Consider the following 23,964-nt stretch of genomic DNA (forward strand, 5'->3'; position numbering starts at 1 on the left):
CTGCATCTTTTGCACAATTTGCAATTGGACGCAGCAATCCCTTTGCATGGTGTTTGCCTAGTATGGCCAGACCTGGCGCCCGGAGGAGAAGTGTTCCACAGAGGGTTCACGCACTGATGGGTGGTCACGCTTCGGTAAAGTGGGCGGGGCGAGATGTCTGGGGGCGGGAATGTGTGTCTGAGAAATGGGTTCTTTGGGTCATTGTTTTCATGTCACGACCATGTTTGCTTGTCTACACAACTCTCCACCACATGGGTGAAGACCATGAATTCCCAAGGAATGGGACCTCCTACATTTGGTTCTGTCCTGGTGCCCGGGACATCAGCTTGTTTTCCCATTCATTCTCTGGGCTTGAGCTGGACTGAGTGCGTTTCTGTCCACAAAAACAAGTATTTCTTAACCAAACCCTCCACACACGTGAGCTTTCAGATGAATGACTTAGTTCACACATGCCGGAATTGTGCAAATGTCAAAAAATGGGTTTGGTAATATTCTCAGTAATAACTCCTACTACAGTCATGTACCTCACAGATGTTTTTGTCCATGATGTATCGCATGTACAGTGGTGGGAGACCGTGTAGTCTAGATGTGCAGTAGCTATATCATCTAGGTTGTTGTAGGTGCAACCTATGATGTTCACATGACAAAATCACCCAACAATGCACTTCTCAGAACTGCCCCCATCTCTAGCGGCCATGACTGTAACTGAGCAGCTCACACATGATACAAAGGGCGTTCATAGGCACAGGGGCTCCATTGCATAAGAATCTGCCATCCAGTTCTAACACAACAATGAAGTTACATCTGTAAATAAGAACTAATTTATAGTATAAAAAATTCATAAGTGAATTTATAAAATTAATTTCCCTTCAAGCCTCATTCCTCACATAACTGACTCATTTGGTGACCTGGAGCAACTCATTTCGCCTCTCTTGTTCCTGGTTGTCTCATGTGTAAATTGAAAATAAAATTAGCCCAAATTGGAGGTTTACATGTTAGTTGAGATAAAGCATGGGAAAGTTTTTTTTTTAAAGACCAGATAATTACCACTCAATATCAGTGATATTGATATTGTATTGATAGAATGATTGGATTGCAGTTAGGAAGCCTACTTCCAGCCTCCCTTGTAGCTAGGTGGGAATATATGATTATGTTCTGCCCAATGGGGCAGATAAAAATGTGTGCAATAGCCCAGTCTTGCCCTTAGAATGAAGGAGAATTTATTTCCAGCCTTCATTTTCCTTTTTCCACCAGACTTGATGATGAAATACCTAGAAAAGTGTTGGCAAAGAAAACACACTAAGGATAATAAAAAGAAAAAAGAAAAAAAAACTAAGCTGCTAAAAACTCCAAGGTTCTAGCCACCCACCTCTCTGCCCTCTGCCACCATGGAGGCACTGGTGCAGTCTCCCAATTGCCTGTTTGCTTAGAGTCGTCGGTCAATCAGAGATGCACCCAAGGCACCGCCCCAAATTGTGCTTCCGGGGCCCCTATTTGTCACTTCCTCTCCAGCTCCTGCACAGTCGATAAGGAAACCTGGATGCCACCGTGGCTTTATTTTTTTTTTTTTAAAGCGGCCATGAAGATGGTGGACATTCAGACAAAGCCAGCCTACCAAAAGCAGCCCACCATCTTTCAAAGCAAGAAGAGGGTCCTGCTTGGAGAAACTGGCAAAGAGAAGCTACCTCGATGCTGCAAGAATGTCGGCCTGGGACTCAAGGCGCCCAAGGAGGCCATGAGGGCACCTGCATTGACAAGAAATGCCCCTTGGCCGGTAATGTCTCCATCCGAGGGTGCATCTTGTCAGGCGTGGTGACCAAGATGAAGATGCAGGAGACCACGGTCATCCACCGAGACCACCTCCACTGCATCCGGAAGTACAAGCACTTTGAGAAGCACCACAACACGTCAGTGCGCCTGTCCCCCTCCACAGAGATGTCCAGGTCGGCGACATTGTCACCGTGGGTGAGTGCCGGCCCCTGAGCAAGACTGTGCGCTTCAATGTGCTCAAGGTCACCAAGGCCGCCGGCACCAAGAAGCAGTTACAGAAGTTCTTCAGCTGGCTCCCTGCCAGCACCCCAACCAATAGTTATTTTCTCAGCCACAAAAAAAAAAAAAAAAGGTCCAAGTTCTTTAAAAATGGAACTCTCATTTGACTCAATAATCCCACTTCTAGGAATATATCCCAAGAAATCAGAAACACTAATTGGAAAAGAGATATGCTATGTTCATAGCAGCACAATTTATAATAGCTAAGATTTGGAAACAGCCTAAGTGCCCATCAGCCGATTAGTGGATTAAAAAACTGTGGTACATCTACACAATGGAATACTATGCTGCTGTAAAGGGAATAAGGATCTACATCACTTAAGCTATAGTTATTGGATTTCCTTCTCTAGCAGGGAACTAAACCCTGCCTAACATACTAGTCAGGCCATTCTCCTTTCATCTGCCACATAACTAACTACACCTTTAGTATGTATCTCCCACGTGCAAGACAAATCATTTGGAGGCAGTGTCAAGGAGTGGCTAAAAACATGGGTTCTGAAAGCAGAGGAACTTCCTTCAAATCTGGCTCAACCACTTTCTAGGAATAAGTAAAATAATAGGTGATAACATATCTAAACACTGAATTTCTAACCTATAAACTGGACATAATAAGAATGGATACCGCCGAAACCGGTTTGGCTCAGTGGATAGAGCATCGGTCTGGGGACTGAAAGGTCTCAGGTTCGATTCCAGTCAAGGGCATGTACATTGGTTGTGGGCACATCCCTAGTGGGGGCGTGCAGGAGGCAGCTGGTCAATATATCTCTCTCATTGATATTTCTAGCTCTCTATTCCTCTCCCTGCCTCTCTGTGAAAAATCAATAAAATATATTTTATAAAAAAAAAAGAGTGGATACCTCATGATATTGATGTAAGTTTAATGATATGAGACTTAACCAGAGAATGTGTGGAAAGCACTGAGCACAGCATGCCAAGCATCAGTGAGTGTGAGGTCTTTCTATTAAAGGGAACGTTGTTTTCGGGAAGAAGCCCCATAGTCGAGTTCACTTTGGAGACCTGAAGCTAAAGTGATGCCAGTAGGGACTCGTTCTTCCCAGTCTTTGCTCATCCACTTCGTGCATTTCCTCCCTTGCTCTCTTTTCCCCTTAGATCATTCCCAAATTTTCAAATGAAGGAACTAAAATTGAAAAACCCATATCTCTCACCCATTTTGACTTACTTTTGATTTGGGAGGTGAGTGTCACACGTATGGGTAGGGCCAGGCAATAATCAGTGCCCCCATCTTTCCAGCCATGTGCCTGTTCCAAATCACAGGGAACTACATTTCCCAAGCTCCTTTGCCTTCCAGCTTCCCTGTCAGGCTCAGCCAATGGGAGGCACTGGTGGGAGACTTGAAGGGAAAGAAAAGGAAGCAGCCAAGATATTCCTCACTCCACCCACCTATAGGGCTTTGGCAGCAGCTACAGCTACTCTATGACTTTGGTTCCTCTTGGCAGTCATGGCACCTGGGCTCTAATAATATAAGCTCCTCTTTTTGTTCCTTTTCCCATGAGTAATGGTGATTCCTGCTACTGGTGATGTCTGAGTTGCCTCACTTCCCCGTTTGCCTCCTGGGCTCCTCATTACCTATGAACTCGATTCCTGGCATTAAACTCTCTCTTCTTGAAGGACCTTTGTTGATGTCTGCTTCCGGTCCAGACTGGGACAGGTTAACCTGGTAACTCCAGTGCTGAATACGCTCGCTGCCTTTATGTGCTGGGGCTCCGGGCACCTCTGTTGAATGGAAATACTTGGAAGAGGCCAATGTAACGCTCTGAACTCAGTCCTCTGGCCACTCTGAGGAGCCGAGAGGTGAAAAACACCCCTTGCATCTGCTCGCAAAGGCTCTTAGCTGGTTATACCACAGAATATATCAGAACAGTCAACTCTCAAAGACCCCATTTCCAGTCTGGTCCCCCCAAAGTAGTAAATCTCAAGCCCTCAGGTCCTGAACTCCCACGGGTAGTGAAAAATTTCTGCCGGAGGCCTTCTCGGCAGAGACGATCGACCGCGAGCAGGAAGGATGAGGGGCCCGAGGAAGAGAGGGGGTGGGAAGTCAGCGCAGCTTCTCTGAGAAGCTCTTCATCTCCGGACGGCCCCCTTGCACTGCCGGGGATTAGCGCCGTGCTTTTAATATTTGTAAATATCTGTTTGGCCCCAAGAGTTCTCTCCCATGGAAACAGCTAATAAACCAAGCTGCCTGAGTTTATTCCTCGGGCCAAGGCACATTCCAGGGTCTGATTACGTGGCTGTGTTATTATGAAAAAGAAGGGAAGAGAGAAAGAGCAGGGAGTCGAGGAAGTGGTGGGTCCTGGGGTGAAAGCAGGAAGCTGGTGTGTGGGGTGCGGGTTTTGGTGCGGAGCCTGGACTACAGCTGCACACGCAACCAGCACCGGTTCTCTCCCCGAAGGAGCTGCCTCTGACCTGGAGCTCCACATGTTTAGGCACAACTGGCTCGCAAGCAGGCACTTTACCAGGTCGCCAAACAAAAGCTGGAAGTGGTGAGCAGGTGGGAAAGGACCTGTCTCTCGCTAAGAAAAAGACCTCCCAGTCAACATCTGGGCTGCTACTCTGTGCTTCAGTCTGACAGTTCAGAGGCCCAGGGCCCCAGCTGGGAGAGGAGCCCTGTGCTCAGAGCCACTGCATGTCCCACCCGCATGCCACCACGGAGAGCACCTTTCCAAGACCGCACCTTCCCGCCAGAACTGTGCTCCCGGCTTTTCCTTGGAGATTTGACTTGCCTTATTATTTGCTTTCAGATTTGTGGTGGTGGTTGTTTTTGTCAATATATTTTTATTGATTTCAAAGAGAAAGGGAGAAGGAGAGAGTGAGAGACACATCAATGATGAGAGAGAATCATCAGTTGGCTGCCTCCTGCACACCCCACACTGGGATCGAGCCACAGCGAGGCATGTGCCCTGACTGGGAATTGAACCGTGACCTCCTGGTTCATAGGTCAATGCTCAACCACTGAGCCAGGCTGGCTGAGCGATTTCAATTTTGTGTTTTGTTGTTGTTGTTGTTGTGTGTGTGTGTGTGTGTGTGTGTGTGTGTGTTTTCATTTCTTTCAAGCCAAAAGCCCACATCACGTTTTTGCAATGACATGTAACTAGAGTCACAGATCTGTGGCTGTGGAGGGGCTGAAGTTCAGCCCCCTCTATCATAACAAAAGTGACACTTGCTCTCCGCCAGCACATGCTACGTGGCGTGTGCGTTCTTCTAAAAGCTGAAGCTACCTCACTTCATGGGGTGGCCTTGACCAGTGTTCCCCAGGAAACTAATTTCACCGTACTCTCACTCCATACCTTAAAGTCTGGGTTCCAAAAGAGTTTGCAGAAAATGGCCTGCAGGCTCTGGGAAGTCCTGCCATTGAGAAAACTCTCGCATCTTTTTAAACAAGTTCTCTGCCTAACACCTCCCTCCACAGAGCCCTTCCTTCCTGAACTCCAGGGGCATCGCCCCTCTCTCACCGGCGAGGATCTCAACCTGCCAGGACTCTCCATGGCCAGTTTAAGTAAGATGGAGAAGATGGCCGGTCTCTTAGACTTCTCCCTAATATTAGAGTTACTTACGAGGCGCTGCTCAACACTGTCGCAGCTGGAGAGAGGATGGCTGAGATCAGTCTTGCTGTTCAAGATTTAAGGCTCTAGCCAAAGCCGGTTTGGCTCAGTGGATAGAGCATAGGTCTGTGGACTGAAAGGTCCCAGGTTCGATTCTGGGCAAGGGTATGTACATTGGTTGTGGGCACATCCCCGGTGGGGGTTGTGCAAGAGGCAGCTGGTCGATGTTTCTCTCTCATTGGCGTTTCTAGCTCTCTATCTCTCTCCCTTCCTCTCTGTAAAAAATCCATTAAAAAATATAAATAAATAAAATAAAATAAAAATAAAAAAGATTTAAGGCTCTAGGATGAAGTTTCCAGAGGATAGACGGGCCGCCTTCAAACACACCCTGCGCTCCTCACACAAGCCCCCATCAGTTGCAGATGCATTATAATTGATATTCAGACAACCACAAGGTGAAGGTGGACCCCGAGCATCCTTCCCGTCCTTCCCAGGGTCCGCTTGTGCCGCTATCTGCAAGGAGGACACAGGCGCGTGCGCTGCCCGCCCTCCCTGCCCTCTCCCGCCACTTACAGTGAGGCACCCATCCTGGTGCGGCCTCCCTTTACGTTCAAGGCAGTGCTGCGGGTGGTGTGTGGGGGAAGGACCGCTTCCCCTCTCCTGCACCCATCTTGACCTCGAGATCTGAGCCTTTCTGGGCAGGAAGTAGAACTTACAACTCCAATTACAAAAGCAGTAACCGGGTTGGCCCATGGGCCATGGAGAAATGCTTGGCAGGGTCACAAAAGGACCAAGTCGTAGGAAGTGTTGACTAGAGGGTACGAATTGCAGTGGTCCCCTTTTTCAGATGGGGAAACTGAGGCTCCGGACATTGGGGCACCGTTCTGACGCAGGATCAGCCAGGGGTCCCTCGGCGGCCCCAGGAGCACAGGGTGCCAAGGCCGGCCCTGGCTTTGAAGTCAGTGAGAGCCAAGTTCCCATCCCGGCTCCGTGGCTAAGCTGCCAAAGTCACTCCGCTCCTTCGCTTCAGCATCTTCAAATGCCCAGCGTGGCCTCGGTGGGGACACGCCCACACCCTCTCTACACCATCGCCACGCCGGCCAGCCCCACGGCTTCCGGACAGAAGCACGCGTCATTCTTTGCTGGAGGGTTTTGTCGCCAGTGCCCTGGGTTGGCACGTGTGGCAGGTTGGAGTCCAGGAGTTCAGACGCTTCCGCTGCCATCGACTAGAGTTGAGGCCAAACTCCCCCTCTCACTCCCCGCTCTTGCAAGACACCTGGGTGCAGCCCATACACTCTTCCTAGAGGTCTCCATGGCAACTTCACCCCAGTGGTCCACAGTAGGGATGCTGCTAGCGGGAGGCTGTGGTTTGAGTAGCTTCCTTCCTTTCTGGTTTCCCTCCCTCCCTACGTACCTCCCTTCCTCCCTCCCTACCTACCTCCCTTCCTTCCTTCCTTCCTCCCTCCCTCCTTTCCTCCCGCCCTCCTTCCTTCCTTCCTTAGCCTGCTGAGATCTCCCCAATGAGCAACTTGCATCCAATCGCATCTCCGGCTCTGCTCCTGCAGGGCCCGGTCCTGTGCGCCCTCATACAGGTCCTGTGAGGACTCCGGAGAGGGAAGGCTCTTAGGGAAAGTTTTCAGAAGCGCATCTGCCATGCAGTCAGTCGGGATCAAGCTGCGAGGAGTGAAATGAGCCGGCACATGGCTCGGATAAGACACATTGTCATCATGCTGGGCGTGGAGCGAGCGCTTGAGACCAGGGCTGTGGCATTTCACAGATGTGTAAACTGAGGCTCGGGGCCCTTCAGTAGCTGTCCCCAGATTGCTCAGTGATGGGGGGTGTTCTGATGGAACCTGACTGGTCCCGCTCCCCGAAACCTCTTTACAGGAGGGAAAGGGGAGGCAGGACTGCGGCTGCTGGAACAGAGTGTACGTCCACCCAGGCCCCCTCCCCTCTGTCCGCTGAGAAGCCAGGAGTTTTGACAAAGGCGGCTTTGGGGCCCCCGGCCCTGCAGACCAAGGGCGCGTAGAAACAAGGGCGTGTCTCTGAGCCCCGGCCACGCACCCTTCCCCGCCATCCGTCACCCTGGACGGGGGTTATGCCCCCTCTGCTCCCGTCCCCTCCTCTCCTGCCTTTGGGAGGAGGGGGAGGCCCAGTGGCATCTGATGTCAAGTCTGATTTAGGGCAAGTCCCACTGGAGAGGGCATCTGAGGTGAGAGAACAGGGGATTCTGGGCTGTTTCTAAATCACCGGGCTGCGGTTTTCATCTTCCACCTTCTCGGGCAGGCGCTGGTGACTCACCGACCATAAAAGAGATCAAATGGCGGCTGGCGAGTGATTCCTCCCCGGCCCATGCTCTGCACTCGGGGTTTGAACAGCTTTAATGGCATCCCTTGACATAGTAACATCGTTTCTTTGTAGGGCCGTGGCCGCTTCGCCCTCCTGGGCCATGCTGGGGTTCAGGTGTAAGCCCCTCATTCGAGGCCGGAATGCTGTTTGCTGCTTTAAGGACGCGTCAGGGAGGAAGGTGGTGAGTGTGAGCAGGCAGCCTGGTGAGTATGGCCCCGGAGCCCGGCCTTCGCCCAGCCCTCCCAGGACCGCGCTCTGAGGCCGGGGTCCCTCTCCCCCCTCTCTCCAGGGAAGACCTCTGCTCTCCTGCGAGGGTCCTCGGCCTCCAGGTTGGTCTCTGAAAGTGTCGGCAATGTCCACTGAGCTTTTGATGCCATGCAGGGCCAACTGGGTCAGACAGGGTCGTGCATTAAGGAACCATCGGGCAGACTTGAGCCGGGTCTGGAGGCGGGGAGGGTGGGTGGTGGCCGCGGCAGAGGGGAAAGGCAAAGAAAAGAGAAGTGGGCTTCGGGTCGTTAGAGGGATGGAAAACACCCCCCAGGCCAGGTCCCCCCAACGCCCGCCACTTCTGAGCCACGCCGTGCTGCCAGCCAGACGGGGCACGCCCCTCGTTAGTATGCGCGAGCGCGTTTGTCCAAAAGAACTCACTTTAGACCCTTTGGAGTGCTTGCCAGAAGCACGGGGTCACCATAAAAAGAAATATGGCCCCCGATCCTTACGCCAAAACCCCGGGGCTAGTGTGAGTCAGAATTCAGAAATTCACCAACTTTCGGGATCGAACACGGCATCCATGCCCGGGACGGACCCCACACCGCTCCTGCCATGCAGCCCTGGGCCTCCCCACGAGGTCAGATTTCTGAGAGGCTCACAGCTCAGGCCTGAAGCCCCGTCCAGGCGCTCAGCTGGTGAGCATCGTCCTGACCCCGAGGCTGCGGGCCCCACCCCGGGAGGACACAGGCTCAGCCAACGAACGCAGGGACACGGGGAAGGGCCCTCAGGAGCTACGAGAGGAAACGGAGAAAGACACCCAACTGCTGGCACCAGAAGCTGCACCCTCTCATTAAATCCTTCCAAGGGCCTTGTGGGGCGAGGAGCGCTGAAGCCCCACTTCACAGATTTCTTAAAAAGTGGACAGAGGGCGGCTACCGTTGGCCCAAGAGAACACGGTTGTGAATCCGAACCACCTTCCTTGGGCCAAAGCCGGGCACCTTGTTCCTCTGTCAGAAACGCTCGAACTGGAAGATGCATGGGTCCCTGCCCTCGGCCCCGGGCGCCACGTGAGGGAAGGAGGCGGCCGTGAGCTGGCTGTGGCTACAAATGAATCCAGATCTCTCTGGACACCAGATGGCAGACACCTGGCCTCTGGTTCTAAGCCCAGTTTTGCCAACAGGTGGGGCTTCCAAAAATAGGACGTGAGGGACCCCCGCTTTTATCAGGCCTGGAGGAGGGGCGGGGGGGCTGTTCCCAGGCTGCCCTGCACGGCCTGGTTGGTATCTGGGAAAATCAAACCTTCTGGAAGGAAATGAGGCAGGACAGCCGGGTCCCTAGGACTGCAGCCCTCTCACCTGGAAGCCTCCTGCCAGAGGGCTAAGCGGAGGGTCATCCCGATGAAAGACAGGCTCCGGCTCCCAGTCAGAGTCGCTCTGGGGCCGCGCAGCCCCCCGGGAGCCTGAGGGGAGGAGGGAGAGCAGGGAAAGGAAACCCAAGGGAACAGGGATAATAAGAGCTCATCTCCACACACCTTTCATCTGGAGAGCTCAAAACCGCTTACCACCACCCAATTAGTCTTCCGCACGCCCACCACACCTCCGGCAGCGGAGACAATGTCATTAGCGCTCCTTTATGAGCGAGGAAACGGCGAGGTTAGTCGCTGGCTCGACGCCACAGAACAGTTGTGAGGCGGAGGCAACTGTGGGATGAGCGCCTTCCTCTGATCTCAAGGAGATAGAGAGAGGGGGGGGGGGGGAGGCTCATTTGTAGAGGGTCACTGATTACTTCTCTTATCATCCACCCTTCCATCTACCTACCTCTTTCCCTCCCTCCCTCCCTTCTTTCCTTCCTTCCTCCCTTCCTTTCTTTCTTCCTTCCTTCCTTCCACCCATCCATTCTTCCTTCCTTACTTCTCCTCATCCATCCATCCATTCACCCTTTCTTCTTTTCTTCCTTTCTTCCTTTCTACCTTCCTTTCTTCTACCTATCAAGTTGTTTGTTTTTTAACCTGGGTTTATTTTCTCCTTTCATTTAGGTGATAGGTGAGCACAGAACTATGGGCTGGAAAGAAACATCCTGAACAAGTCCTCATGGAGCTTAAAAACACACTGAAGGAACAACTCAGTTATATTCTTCTCTACAGGTTTGCAATGGCTCATGACATAAAACTAACATTTAAAGACAATCATCTGACTACGGCATTCCATGAAAGCTGACATCCATGGTCATAGATGTGTGCCGGTGTAAGCTGTGGTGGGAATGGCGACCCATCCCTTGTGTGCCTTTCACCCCAGCACCCATCATCTGAGTCTCATGAGAAAAACATCAACAAACCCAACTGAGAAACAGTTTACAAACACCTGAGCAGTGTGCCTCAAAAGGTCAAAGGTCATCTTTCAAGGCCATCAAAAACAAGGATAGTCTGGAGAATTGTCACAGCCAAGAGAAGCCCAAGGTGACATGACAACTGCACATAACGTGGTGTCCGGGGGGATTCAAAACAGGAAAGGAGCCGAAACCGGTTTGGCTCAGTGGTAGAGCATCAGTCTGCAGACTGAAAGGTCCCAGGTTTGATTCTGGTCAGGGGCATGTACGTTGGTTGCGGGCACATCCCCGGTAGGGGGTGTGCAAGAGGAAGCTGGTCAATGTTTCGACGTTTCTAGCTCTCTATCTCTTTCCCTCTCTGTAAAAAATCAATAAAATATATTTTTTTTAAAAACAAACAGGAAAGGATATGAGGTAAAAAGTTAAAGTCTGACTCTAATAACAATAACATGTCAATGTTAGTTCATTAACTGCGACAAGTTATGACACGAACACGAGAGGTTATGATGAGGGGAGCTGGCCAGTGTGGCCCAGTTGGTTGGAGCATCATCCCACACACCAAAAGATAGTGGGTTAGATCCCCCATCAGGACACTTACTGGAGGCAATTGGTTAATGTTTCTCTCTCACATAGATGTTTCTCTCTTTCTCTCTCTCCCATCCTCGAAAATAAAAAAAATAAAAAAAAAGATTAAAAGATAAATAAATAGTGGAAACTGGGTTTGGGATCTATGGGAGCTCTCTGTCCTATCTTCATAATTTTTCTGTTAACCTGAAACTATTCTAAAGTAAAACACTTAATTAAATGATAATCAGTGGTGCAACTGGACAATTTAATAAAAAGAGAAGCAGAACAATGGGGTTGCAATCCCATCAGGCTGTGCCTTTCTGAGACTGGGTGGGCATTATTGTGTAAAATCCATTCATCTCCAGCTGCTCCATGTAGAGGTAGCTATTGAATTTCTCCCTCTCACACTTTCTTGATTTCCAGGCGCTTGGGATATCTAAGGCACTGACTGTCATCATCTTTCCCACAGAGGCAAAAGTTTGTCCACAAAAGGTCTCTGCCACCAAGCTAATGCCAACAGAAGTCCATCATCTGGGGTGCAGAGAAAGGAGAAACTTTACCCAGGCAAACAGTTTGCAAACTGGAGAAACACAGCGTCTGGAGGAAATATGAGTGGACTCCCGTGAGACATAGGGGAGACCTGCTTATATAAAGAAATCACTTGCCCCAGCTCTGAGGGGTTAATTTTTATGCAAATGACGGATCCAAATTTGCACAATCTTATTGGTCCACATAGCACTATTCTGATTGGTGGTTTTACATGATCTGACTTATTGTTATGGAGCTGTTCTGATTGATCAGTATGGATGCAAATGAAGACATAATTGGGCAGTTCTGATTGGATGGGACAGGTCTCAGCCCACTGATCAAAATGCAATGCCAGGAACACCTTGGTAAGTGGTGGCAGAGACAGCAGCACCTGCAGGTGCCTGGCAGCTGAAATCAGTGTGCCTGGGGGGCATCCCTCAGCAGCTGCTGCCAGCTCTGATTTGGGGCCCAATTCACCACAAAGACACCTTCTTGCAGCTGTTTCCTTCTCCAAGTCCACAGTCTGTGGATCCTCGCCATTCAGTCTTTTCCTTTCCACTAACATCCTTAAGCCCTAGCCACGGCCACACACAAATGACGTCACAGCTCTCAAGGTGGAAAGACGAACCACCAAGGAGTGAGAGCATTCCCAGTCAAAGCCACCGCCACCCACACCCTCTGCCGTCACTGAGGCCTGCGGGTGGCGCAGCGCCAGCCCTGGTCACCGCTTCCTGAGTCAGCAATCGCCGTGCGGGCTGCCAGGTGGAAAGTGGGGGGAGCCCTGAATTGGCCTGGCAGATGTCTCTGCCTTAATGACCTTGGCACTTCCCTCGCACCTTTCGTCCAGGGAACCTCAGAGAACCTGTCCAAGCGGTAATTAATCTGGCCCACAACACCCCTGCTATTATTGAGCCCATTTTACAGATGAAGAAATACACAGAAGAGGTGCCAGCTGAGCAGTGAGTTAGGCTCCCGGACGGCAGACTCTGGGAGGAGAACATCCGTGAGGGGGCAGCTGGGCACTTGGTCTAACGGAGGCCCTGGGAGAGCAGAGAGGCTTTGGATTCAGCCGGATTCGGGGTTTGTGTTTGCGGTTTGGCTGCTCATGTGTGACTGTGGGGAAGTTGCCTGCCTGCCTCTGTTTCCCCAAATGTGGAATGAGGAGTAGGAAGGACCTTGCAGGGCTAGGGGGTTTGGGGGGGGGGCGGGGGAGAGACAGCATAGGCACAGTGAAGCAGGGTCAGGAGGGACTGAGATTCCGCTGGAATTCCAGGTGTGGGAGCCTCGCTAGAGCCTAAAGGGCGCGGCAGGGGCCGGGAGATGGGTACTGCGGGGGGCAGGTCCGCAGGTGGGGAGCTAAGCGCTAGATACAAGAAATTGAGTTTGGGGACCGAGGAGGGGGGAGGTCAGGGGAGCTGGGAACCGGGTCTCTGGCAGTGGAAACGGCAGGTGTGAACGTGCTAAGACCAGAACAGGCTGGCGTGTCCATGGGACGTGTGGCTGCAGGGAGGGGAGCCCCAAGGAAGCCCCGAGTCCCCTGCTTGCAGCAGCTACCTTGTTCCCATGGCGACCTCAGGGGCAGGCTGGTACTCTGCGGGGCCTGAGGTCCTGAGAACTGGATGGGGGCGGGGCCTAATGGCCAATGAATGAGTCCATTCCAATCTCGGACATGACCGCTGGCCACATGGGCACAGGGTCTAAATGAATGTGCTTCTGTGGAAATGCAGCATGCCGCCGGCTCCGATTTAAAACCTTTATCTGATCTCCCGAAGGATACGGGGGTTCTATGCCTTGTCCCCCATGCATAATGCTGTAATGAACACAGGGGTGCATACATTTTTGGCAAATAAATGTTTTCCAATTTAGAGGGTCGATACCCAGAAGCAGGGCTGCTGGATCATTTGGAAACCTTAATTTTTTGCGGAGTCTCCAGAATGTTCTCCAGAGTCGTGTACATCCCCACCGGCGGCGAATGAGGGTCCCTTTCCTCCACAGCCTCTCCAACACTCGCCATGACATGGAGTCGGAAGAAGGCCTGACGCTGGGTAGTGGCGCGCAATACAATATACAGATGTCGTATCATGACATCTGTACCCATGAAACCTATATCATCTTTGCCAATGCCACCCCAATAACTGTGCTTGAAATACATACACAAATGAATCAAATAAAGCCTTTAACCAAGAAGGCCAAGCTGCAGCCCGTGTGCTAGATACCATCTGAGAGGGGACACCCTATTGCAGACGCGGTGAGGCGTTCTCGTTTTCAAAGCAGAAAAAAACGGTCTTGGGACGTTACGGTTGTTTCCTTCCACGAGGGAGCGAGGTGGGAAGGATGAGAAAGTCCTAGTTCAGAATGAAAGATCATTTGGGAGTCAATCCCACGTTGGCCTGCGGCCCAAGACTAACTAGCAATCTGTCAGAAGGAAAATGTTTTTGTGCCTGGGTGTCAGGGTTAGGAGTGACTAGTTTTTGTTTTCTCTCTCCTCTTGTTCCAAAATGTGTTGTGTTTTTTTTTCATATTGTCACACCATCTTTCTAATTTAAAGGGGAAACAAGCTTAAACGTCCTCTGGCGGATCCGAATCTCCCCGGGAGATGAATTAGCAGCAAGGGGCCATTTCCCAGCTTGTCTCAATTCCGCCTCATTCCTCTATGCCCCAAGGACGCTGTCCATCACTACCTGGCTACAGGATTGACTAGGTGTGAAATCCAAGCTGATCGCCATACATCACTCCCCACTGAACTTCAAAGTGGAGGCCAAGCTGCCTATAAAAATAGTTTTCATGCCGGGCCTTAATCTCTTTCATACATTTTTGCCTCTTTTTTTTTTTTTTTTTTTTTTTTTTTTTTTAAGTTTTACCATTCCTTGGGCGAGTAGAAGGTGATGGTTACACACAGCATGCCCGCCCCTCCCGGGCCAGAGTTCCCCAAGCGTTTGTTTTAGTTCAGCGTGAGGCCGGGCCTGGACCGTGTCAGAGAGTTTTACCGCAGGTTCTAATGAAGGAAAGACACGCGGACAACAGCCACGCAGGGGCCTCTCGCCAGGATGCACCAGCACGTGTTTATCCACTGCCCACCGGGGCCAGCCAGGGAGCTGTGTCAGAATGAAAGAGCCTTGATTGCCAGACTTCCCTTCGCATAAAGAAAACCACCTTTTCTGAGGGCTGAGGGGTCCGTGTACTACCAATTTCTTCACACTACTAGGTGTTATACTTAATAAGAACAAATTACAGAATATAAGCTTCTGAACCTGGAGAGATGGTTTAAAAAAAATTTTTTTTTAATTCTTAAAAAGAAAGAAGGGAGGAAGGGAGGAAGGGAGGGAGGGAGGGAGAGGAACATCGATGTGAGTGAAACATTGATCAGCTGTCCCCTGCATGCCCTGCAACCCAGGCTTGTGTCCTGATGGGGAATCGAACTGACAACCCCTCAGTGCATGCATGGGCTGTCTGATACCCAACCAACGGAGCCAGGACTGGAGGGACATTTTTGTCCAAAGAGAAAGTCAAGATTTCCACATGCAAATTTAGAAATAAGTCGTAAAGAACAATAACAACAGTAAGAAACGTTTGTGTAGTGCCTACAATGTGCCAGGCACGACTCTGAGCAGTCCTGGAGTCATTGATTTAATTCATATGGCAACTTTTTGAGGAAGAACAGCTATCATCTTCTTACAACTGAGGACACTGAGGCACAGAGAGGGTAAGCAATTTGCCCAAGGTCACAGAGCTATTATATTATATATTATAGTTGGAGTTCAAACCCACACAGCCTGGTTCTTACCTAAGGATTCTTTTTCATTTCCAAGCCCCAGTTATTATAACTGATTTTGCTACTGCCAGCATCGTGATTGTTGATATTGTTGACCCAGAGAGTGGATATGCCTGTCAAAAAGAACTCCTTGTGGTTAACTGAGCCCAGTTTCTAATCAGAGTCTAGCAGCTTCTGTGCAGAGGGGGCCTCTCACGCATGCTGGGTTTCAGGAGAGAGCCACCGACAGGGCTGCCAAGCCTCCTGTACCTTCCTGCCATCTGAGCCCATCCTCATAAAGGAGATCCTGGAATCTATTTCAACCAATGGAATGAGACCTGCCTCATCCAACCAGAACGGCACAGCTATATCCTCATTTGCATTTTTACTGACCAATCAGAGCAGCTCCACAATGACCACTCAGAACGCGTGAATTCAACGGACCAGGACGGTGCTATTTGGACCAATCAGACGATGCACGTTTGGATTCCTCATCTGCATACCCATAGACCCATTAGGACCAGGGCAAGGACTTTGTCTATATAAGTGGGTCTCCCTCTATAAGGAGACACGCCCGGTTTCTCCGATGTGCAAACAAGTCACCTGAATAAGTCTCTCCTTTCACCCCTCCCAGGGCCTCCTGGTGGCTTTGGGTGGCGGCAGTGAGCTTTGGCTGGCAGGGAGTTATTTCCGTAGCTTGCCTTGTGGCGTCTGCTGTGTCTGCACGCTTGACCCGTCCGCCTCGCTGGGTGCGATAGAGAAGGACTGAGCGGCAATCACGTCTTCATTTCACCGATGAGAAGAATGACACCCAACGAGGTGAATGAAGTTGTGCTTGTAACTTTTCTAAGTTATGTTCGCTGCCCCTGAACCATCTCAGCATCACTAGACTTACTTGGCCATGCGATCCATCTTATGATTAGGTTACGAAAAAAATAAATCTCCATTTTCCCAGGTGGATGTGTGAAAGAAGCAGTGGGGAGGCACTACATCAATTACGCTGCCTTCAGCCTGAGCGAAGAGGCAGCGGAGAGAAGGATGCCCCCGGGTACCCAGTTCCAGATGAGATCCAAAATGGCGGCTGTCTTTCACCAGGAACGGGGTGCGAGCTGACCTTCCAGCTGGCCGGTCAGTGAGGGCCCGGGAGGAAGGCTGCCGAGAGGCTCGGAGGCGGCCTGTGGAGTGAGTGATGGCTGCGGGGAGTGGGCGGCTCCCCCGGGAGGCAGGGAAAGTTGTAACCCTGAGCATATTTGAGGAAAAGGGAGACAGGCACTTAGAGGAAATAAATGATGTGTTCGTGGGGTAAGAGACAGGCTTCTAGGAGTTGCACAGGCCTGCGCTTTCTGCAGAGGCGGCGCTGGGACCGTGGGAGGGACGGGCCGTGCTGCTGGCTGAGACTCAGGCCGGGGGAGGTCCCTGAGGGCGGGTGGGTGCCCACCCCCTAGGACAGTTGTTCTCAACCTTCCTGATGCCACGGCCTTTTCATACAGCTCCTTATGCTGTGGTGATCCCCAACCATAACATTATTTTCGTTGCTACTTCTTAACTGTAATTTTGCCACTGTCGGTGAATCATAATATATTTATATTAAATATCTCTGTTTTCCGATGGTTGTGACCCACAGGTTGAGAACCACTAGCAGGGTCCCCTAAGCCCATCGGAAAACACAGATATTTACACGACCATTCATAACAGTGGCAACATTGCAGTTATGAAGTAGCAACGAAAATAATGTTATGGTTGGGGGTCACCACAGCATGAGGAGCTGTATTAAGGGGCTGTGGCGTTAGGAAGGGCGAAAACTGCCCAAGAAGCACTGCCGTCAGCAGACTGGACCAGGACACGTAGTGTGGCATGGAGCTCCCTCTCCGTGGGCTCCTGGTAGAGGATTTCCACAGCCACGCGCGTCTGTAGCGGGTCCCCCCACACCACTTCCTTTTACTTTCCTCGCCTTCTTACTTGTGGCACCCGCCCCACCTCACCCCACCCCGCCCCACTTCTGCCTCCACCTCCACCTCCCCTGGAATGCCCCCTCTCCTTCGTGTGTCTACCGTGTTTCCCTGAAAATAAGACATCCTCCGAAAATAAGACCTACTTATAGGTTTCCTTCTGAGTGAAATATAAGGCATCTCCCCCCCAAATAAGGCTCCCCTTAGGAATCACAAGAAATTCACCAGGAAATTCAGGAATTGGATTGCTATGATGATGTTCCAGAAGATGATGACATGATTGTCATTGAATAAATGAGTAAATTCTTGATACTGTAGGATTCACAGTTTGTCTGGTTTGTGTGGACAACTACCGTACTACCGTACCGTAGACAGGTAATAAATTTCCTTTATTTTCATTTAACAATAAATGTGTACCGTATTCTTCATGGAAAAATAAGACATCCCCTGAAAATAAGACCTGGCGCATCTTTGGGAGCAAAAATTAATATAAGACACTGTCTTATTTTCGGGGAAACAGGGTAGCATCGGCTCAATACTCGGGAGTGTCCGAGCTGTTGCCACCTCTGAGAACCAACTTCCACTCTGACCCCCGCAAAGGGCGCTGTCTCCTCCATCCCCCCCCACCCCGCCCCGCCCGCAGCCTGCTCTAGGGCATTTGTGTCCCCAAATCACTTGCCCCCCCCCCCCCCCCCCCCCGCCACTGGGCTGGAAAGTCAGAGGGCACAACCCCGCACCACTCGGGGGAGGGAAGCGACTGTGGGCAGCCTCCCCGGGGCCAGCAGGTGCCTCCTCCTCCAGGCCCTGCACCTCCTCAGGGGAACGGGGTAATAACAGTGCTGACCTCACAGAACTGTTGCTAAAATCAATTGAGAGCCTGTGTTTTGCAAAGCCGTTAGCACTGTGCCTCGCTGAAGTTATTATCCGTTTATCTCTAAGTCCCATGGCCGGCACTGTGATTGGCCTAGAAAATACTTAGTAGACACAGAAGAATACTTAAATAATGACTACTACTTAATAAAAATTCAATAAAAACCTCAAACACTCAGGGTGATGGTTTTCGGGGTGTATTCCAGCAGGAAACCCTCCGGTTCACAGGAACAGGGAGGGGACACGGAAGCGAGAGCCGTGTTAGGAGCATCGGCTCTGGAGCCAGATGCTTGGGTTTGATGTGCGCACACACCCCCTCCCACCCCTAACTCCGTGGTCGGCAAACTGCGACTCTAGAGCCACTTGTGGCTCTCTGGCCCCTTGAGTGTGGCTCTTCCACAAAATACCACGGCCTGGGCGAGTCTATGTTGAAGAAGTGGCGTTAGAAGAAGTTTAAGTTTAAAAAAATGTGGCTCTCCAAAGAAATTTCAGTCGCCGTACTGTTGATATTTGGCTCTGTTGACCAATGAGTTTGCCGACCACGGGTCTAGTGAAAGCACGTATCGCACCCCCTTTCCTGGTAGCTGACATGCTCCGGCTAAATGACCGTCTGTGAAATCCGGCCTTTAACACACGGCACCCCGGCACGGAGCTCCCCAGGAAGACAAAGGCGACCTCGTCATGCTCCCCAGCATCTCCTCTCCGTCTCCCCCACTCGCACGGCGCCCCCAGGACACATTCGCTGAATTAATTCCACAGACACTTCGTGGAGCTCCCATCTGCGGGTTCCCGGCCCCCCCCCACCCCACCATCTGACCAGCATTAAGCACATGAGCTTGCTGCCAGGAGGAGCCTTCCAGACGGCAAAGCACGTAGGCAGGCCGCGCCCGGAGCCAGGCCGCTCCCTGGTGCCGCCCGGGGGTCCCCCGGCCGCACGTGTGCTGCACATGGAGCCCCATTGACGTCACCGGGAACGTCACGGATGGAAGAAATGAAGAGGCCGCCACAGGGAGCAGGAGGGGCCCGGGCGTGCCGACGGGTGCTGGGCCCTGGCTGCCCTTCTGAGCACGGGAAGGGTCCAGAACTTGACCATGAACCGTGAGCGGGGTCCCTCACAGCGGCCGGGCCCCGGTTTCCAGCCGGCCTGGCCTCCTGGGCTCAGACCCCGGCCACCCCCCGCTCCCCTCCCGCCAGTCCCCAGACAGAAACAAAAGGCCCATTACTGAGTTATTAGCCTTGTCTCGCATATCCAGCCGCGTGAGACAACTGCCAAGCCCACTTGGGCTTAAAATGTCTAGCAGATTTGCCCACGTCTAATTTCTGTCACTGTGTTTACAGTTTGGGGAACCCGGAGAAGCCGGCCGGGGAGAGAGGCTCGGGGCTGGGGCTGCGGGGGTCCGGGAGGCCGCGGAGACTCTGTGCCAAGCTCCTTCAAAGGGGACATTCCTGCCCGCGGTTAGCACACACTTCCTCTCCCCCAGCCGTCCTGTAATCACGCCCGGCGCTCACCAGGGCACTGTTTACATCCAACACCATTACCGCCACGGAGCCGGGCGGAATTAGGGCCCTGGTCTCTGTTCTCAGCGGCCCTGTTACCTTCCCTCCCCGCCGCCCCCTTTCATCAGACGCCTCCGACATGTGAAGGGGTGAAAGCCTTTAATGGGATTCTGAAGATCTTAAAAGCCAGGCGGTTTGTTTAAAAAGGGGGAAAGACCGAGCGTGGAGCCGAGCCTGGGTCCCTGGGTCCATTTCTTGAGAAAAGGGAGCAAACTTTGTTCTAATTTTTTTTTTTTTCTCTCCCCCCGGCGGCCAAAGCACGCCCTGGGGTTGAGGTTTGTCTTGGATGGACGAGGAGACCACACAGCGCTGCCAGGGGACAGCCCTCTTTCCAGGGAGGCTAACAGTTCCCCCCCCCCCCCCCCGTTACACTCCCCATTTCACCCCATTCCACCCCACACACACACACTCCCTCCTGGCGCTGTCTCCGAGGCCCAGGCTGGCACGCCATCCCTGCCGCGGTTAGCCAAGACGAACGGTGGCTGAGGGAACCGGGAAAATTGGGGAACAACAGTCAAGGTCACGGGAAACAGTGCCTGCTGGCCATCCAAGGGCATGGGCATTTGTTTCCTCCGCCCCGAGTCCGGGAAAACCCCAGTCACACATGGCCACACAGTTTGGTTAGGAGACTGGGTTTTCCAACGCAATTGTTTTATTTGCTGTTCTCTTTCCGCCGCCGGAGCCCATGAGGCTTCGCTGAGCTGGCGCTGGACGGCTGGGGCTCAGGTGGGCCAGGGCTGCCGTGGGGCCGTGCTGGGCTGAAGGGTGAGGTGTCGGTGATGCTGCATCTGAACGAGACACTGCGTGGAGGTGAGCTGAGGCTGGGCCTGTGTGAGATCAGAGCGGAATGCTGGCTGTAAGCTTGGGTATCCCTGGTCTTCTTTTGACCCCGGGACCACGCTGAGCTGTGGTGTCATTTCAGGAGAGAAGAAGGGGCCGTGGCGTGTTTGTTGGGGTGACGTGGAGTTGGGTTCTGAGGCAGCATCGTGGTGTGGCCTTGTGTCGGGAAAGCCGGGCAATGAGGCCATGGAGGGTCAGTTTTGTTCACTAACGGCACTGACTCTCCCCGTAGTAAACCTTCCCCCGCTCCTGCTGTCCGCCAGTGGCCCCTCTGCACAGACCGGGGGCTTTTGGGAGACAAGAGACAGAAGTGTGTCTCCGGAAACCCCAAGGGAGACCTCAAGGTCATCCAAGCACCGTTACCGAACTTGGCACCGGGCAGGAGGCCACGTGCAAATGGCCAGGACCCCTCTGCAGCCCGTCCGCGCTGGCTGCCCTCCCCACAGCAGCCTCTCTGCTAGCTGCACAGAGCCTCCGGTCCCCCGCTTCCCGTGTGCTTTCCACAAACATTCCCAAACTCGCTAGGACGTGGGGGGAAGGTGGGAGTGGGAGAGACAGGGGTGACCTTCCACAGGAACGCTGTGCCCCCAATGGGCACACGTGCCTCCCTCGCCCCAAGGACCGTCACACAGGACTGGTCTTCACAGCTTCCATCATGGAACCACCAGTCCACGACCCAGGAAGGTGGCAGCCATCACAAGACAGTGTGCGTCCGCGGTGGACACTGTCGTCCCCTGCGCATGCCTCTTCTTGCCACATCCTCACCATACCTGGGCGGGGGGTGTTACCAGCTTTGTCTGACAGCTTCAGTCTACGATTCACGTGGCAAATGTTTTCAGAACCAGCCCCATGTTCCAGGCACTGGGGAGGTGGGAGTGAGGGAGAAAGCAGAGTAAGATCTTGGCTAGTCTGCAGGTTCCGGGCAGTGGGTGTGGAAACTGAGGCTCAGAGATGTTAAGCCTGTTGCACACAACCACACAGCCACGAGGAGCAATGCCGGGACTCGGCCCCAACACTGTCTGGCTTCGAAGCCGCAATGGCACCAACCGCTTAGCCTCCCTCCATCATAGCCAGGAACTGGGTCGTTCGGGATGCACTGACTTTGGTTTTCTGGGTTCTGTTCTGGTTTCCAATGTCAGCTACTCGGTCAGAGATGCCTGCTGCTCGGTCATCGTCCATTAGCTGTAAACACAGATGACACGTGGACAGTCTCTCCGTTGTTCAGGGGGGAGGGGCTTGTGAGCCCTGAGAGAGAGAGAGAGGCTGGTGGGGAAGAAGGAGAGCAGTTCCATCCTTGGTGGGGTTGCGCTGGCGTCTCAGAGCTCCAGGGTCATCATCACCATGAGAGAAAGAACCAGGGTGCTGCCCTGGCTGGCACCGCCCACTCCCAGGACAGAGAGGGCTGTTGTCAGGGAAAAACTAAGGGCATGTTGTCACAGGGTCAGGGCTTCCTCCCGAGCCTGCAGGAGAGAAGGACGGGCTTTCTAAAGAGCAAGGAATCCAAGCTCCCAGGGCCCCAGATGCCTCCTCTGGACCCTGGGCTGCTCACTGTGCCTCGCTAAGGCTCAGCCTCCTCACGGATTAAATAGGCATGTTCTTAACACCCAAGTGACAGAGCTGTGATGAGGATGTTAAACGGCAATATTTATGGAAAGTGCTTTGTGCATTGTAAAGAGCTATATGAGTGTTAGATAGATGATAGATAAGATGATAGATAGATAGATTATCTCATTTTGGTAACCATAGTATCCCATCTTATGGTTCAATAAGCACATTCTTCAAGGAGAGAAACCAGTGTCCTCATTATCACCAGACCAAAAAATGTATGCAAACACTGGGATTCAAATTTAGAATGGCCACTCTCCAAAACTCCTATTTTTCCCCACTTTGTCAACTTCATTCGACCAAAGGACTCCCAAAAAGAAAACCTGGATTCACACATAAAGACCTGAGCTGTCTTTAGGACCCTTCTCTTCAAAATACACAGACCCCACCTCTTGCCGTATTCTAGCACCTCTAGGTGAGGGACCACGTTCCTGACATGACCAACCCAAGCAGAGGGCATTCCGACTCCATCCTCAAATTCCGGTCTGTTCTCCGCGCTTCCGCGTGTTGAAGGGACTCTCGCTCAAGCACAGCTTGCTTTCCCCAGACTGTCTCCACACCAGACGCCAGGCTTTCACGCTCAAAACCCCACCTCCTCCGTTTGGTGTCTGGGTGGCCTTGGAGAGGTCAACCAACTAACTGTCCCTTCATCTCAGCAGATGACCCCACCCTCCACACAGCTGCCGCAATCAGCGAGGCAGGCTTGAAGTTCCAGCCCCTTTATCTCCAGACCTAAGCCCTATTAACCCACCCTCCAAACATTCCTCAGGTTCATTCACTTCCCCCACCCTTGCCTCCACCAGCTCTCACTACTTGCATCCTGACCTTGGATTTGATCTTATTGCTTCCACTCTTGCCCCTTCCATTCCTTCTCCTCACTGCAGACAAAGCAAGCCTTTTAAACACGCCCATCCACTCATCATGCCTCCCACGGCCATCCAGAATCCTTCAGTGGCTCCCCATTGCTAGAAGGTAATGGGCCAACGTGGCGAACTATGTTAGCTCTACAGTCTGGGCTCCTACCAAGCTTATGACCGTGGCCTGACGACTCCACTTCACTGCACTTGGGTTTTGCAATCCATACCTATGGCTCAGCGTTGTCACAGAGATTAAATGAGTTAATAAATAAATAAAAGCCATTTGGAGAAGTGCCTAGTAAAAGTAAAGACTCAACAAATATTACAGTCATCTTCATCATCATCAACATTATTATTATTATTATTATTATTATTTGAATAAAGTCCAAGACCCTTAGCATGGAGTACAGGGGCTGGCAAGACCCATTTCTTGCCTACCTGTCTAGCTGTATACCTGTCATATTCCTTCCATTCCATGCATCATACACTCGGAACTTCTTTGGTCTTTGAATGCAACCAAAACCTTTATTATTGCAAACATGGGAATGGTTTATGCATTAATATAGTCATCACTCCCATGTTTACCATAATAAAAGTTTTTTAAGCTAAATATCCATTCATTATAAATGGTCAAGTAAAATCATAGTATAATCAGGTATTTCAAAATCATTATAAATGATGACCAGTGAATATTTACTGACGGGAGAAAATGCTTGTGATACAACAAGACGTGAAAAACAACTCAAAGTTGTATCTACAGCATTATCTCAACCTGAGGGAAATAAAGCAGAAGGTTTAACAGTGGTCATCTCTGGACTTACCTTAGGTCATAATTTTTCTTTATACTTTGCCTATTTTCCAAATTTTACAGAGTCAGCATTCATGCCTTTCATTATTGGGGGGTAGAAAGGGGGTTAAGGAAAGGTAGGGAGGAAGGAAGGGAAGAA

The 23,964-nt window shown here is 51.8% G+C and overlaps 1 long non-coding RNA gene and 1 pseudogene across 1 annotated transcript; one reads left to right on the forward strand and one right to left on the reverse strand.

Annotated features, from left to right (window-relative positions):
* Positions 1-1,564: 1,564 nt before the first annotated feature.
* LOC118725666 lies at positions 1,565-3,081 on the forward strand (annotated as a pseudogene).
* A 116-nt stretch (positions 3,082-3,197) lies between these two features.
* On the reverse strand, positions 3,198-17,136 carry LOC123652819. Its single transcript, XR_006742318.1, has 3 exons — positions 17,008-17,136; positions 15,703-15,711; positions 3,198-3,208 (listed from the first exon to the last, which is right to left on the reverse strand). It is a non-coding gene; the product is annotated as an uncharacterized LOC123652819 (long non-coding RNA).
* Between the last annotated feature and the right edge of the window lie 6,828 nt (positions 17,137-23,964).

This window comes from Pipistrellus kuhlii, unplaced genomic scaffold, assembly GCF_014108245.1.
Source record: "Pipistrellus kuhlii isolate mPipKuh1 unplaced genomic scaffold, mPipKuh1.p scaffold_m20_p_20, whole genome shotgun sequence".
Lineage (NCBI taxonomy): Eukaryota > Metazoa > Chordata > Mammalia > Chiroptera > Vespertilionidae > Pipistrellus > Pipistrellus kuhlii.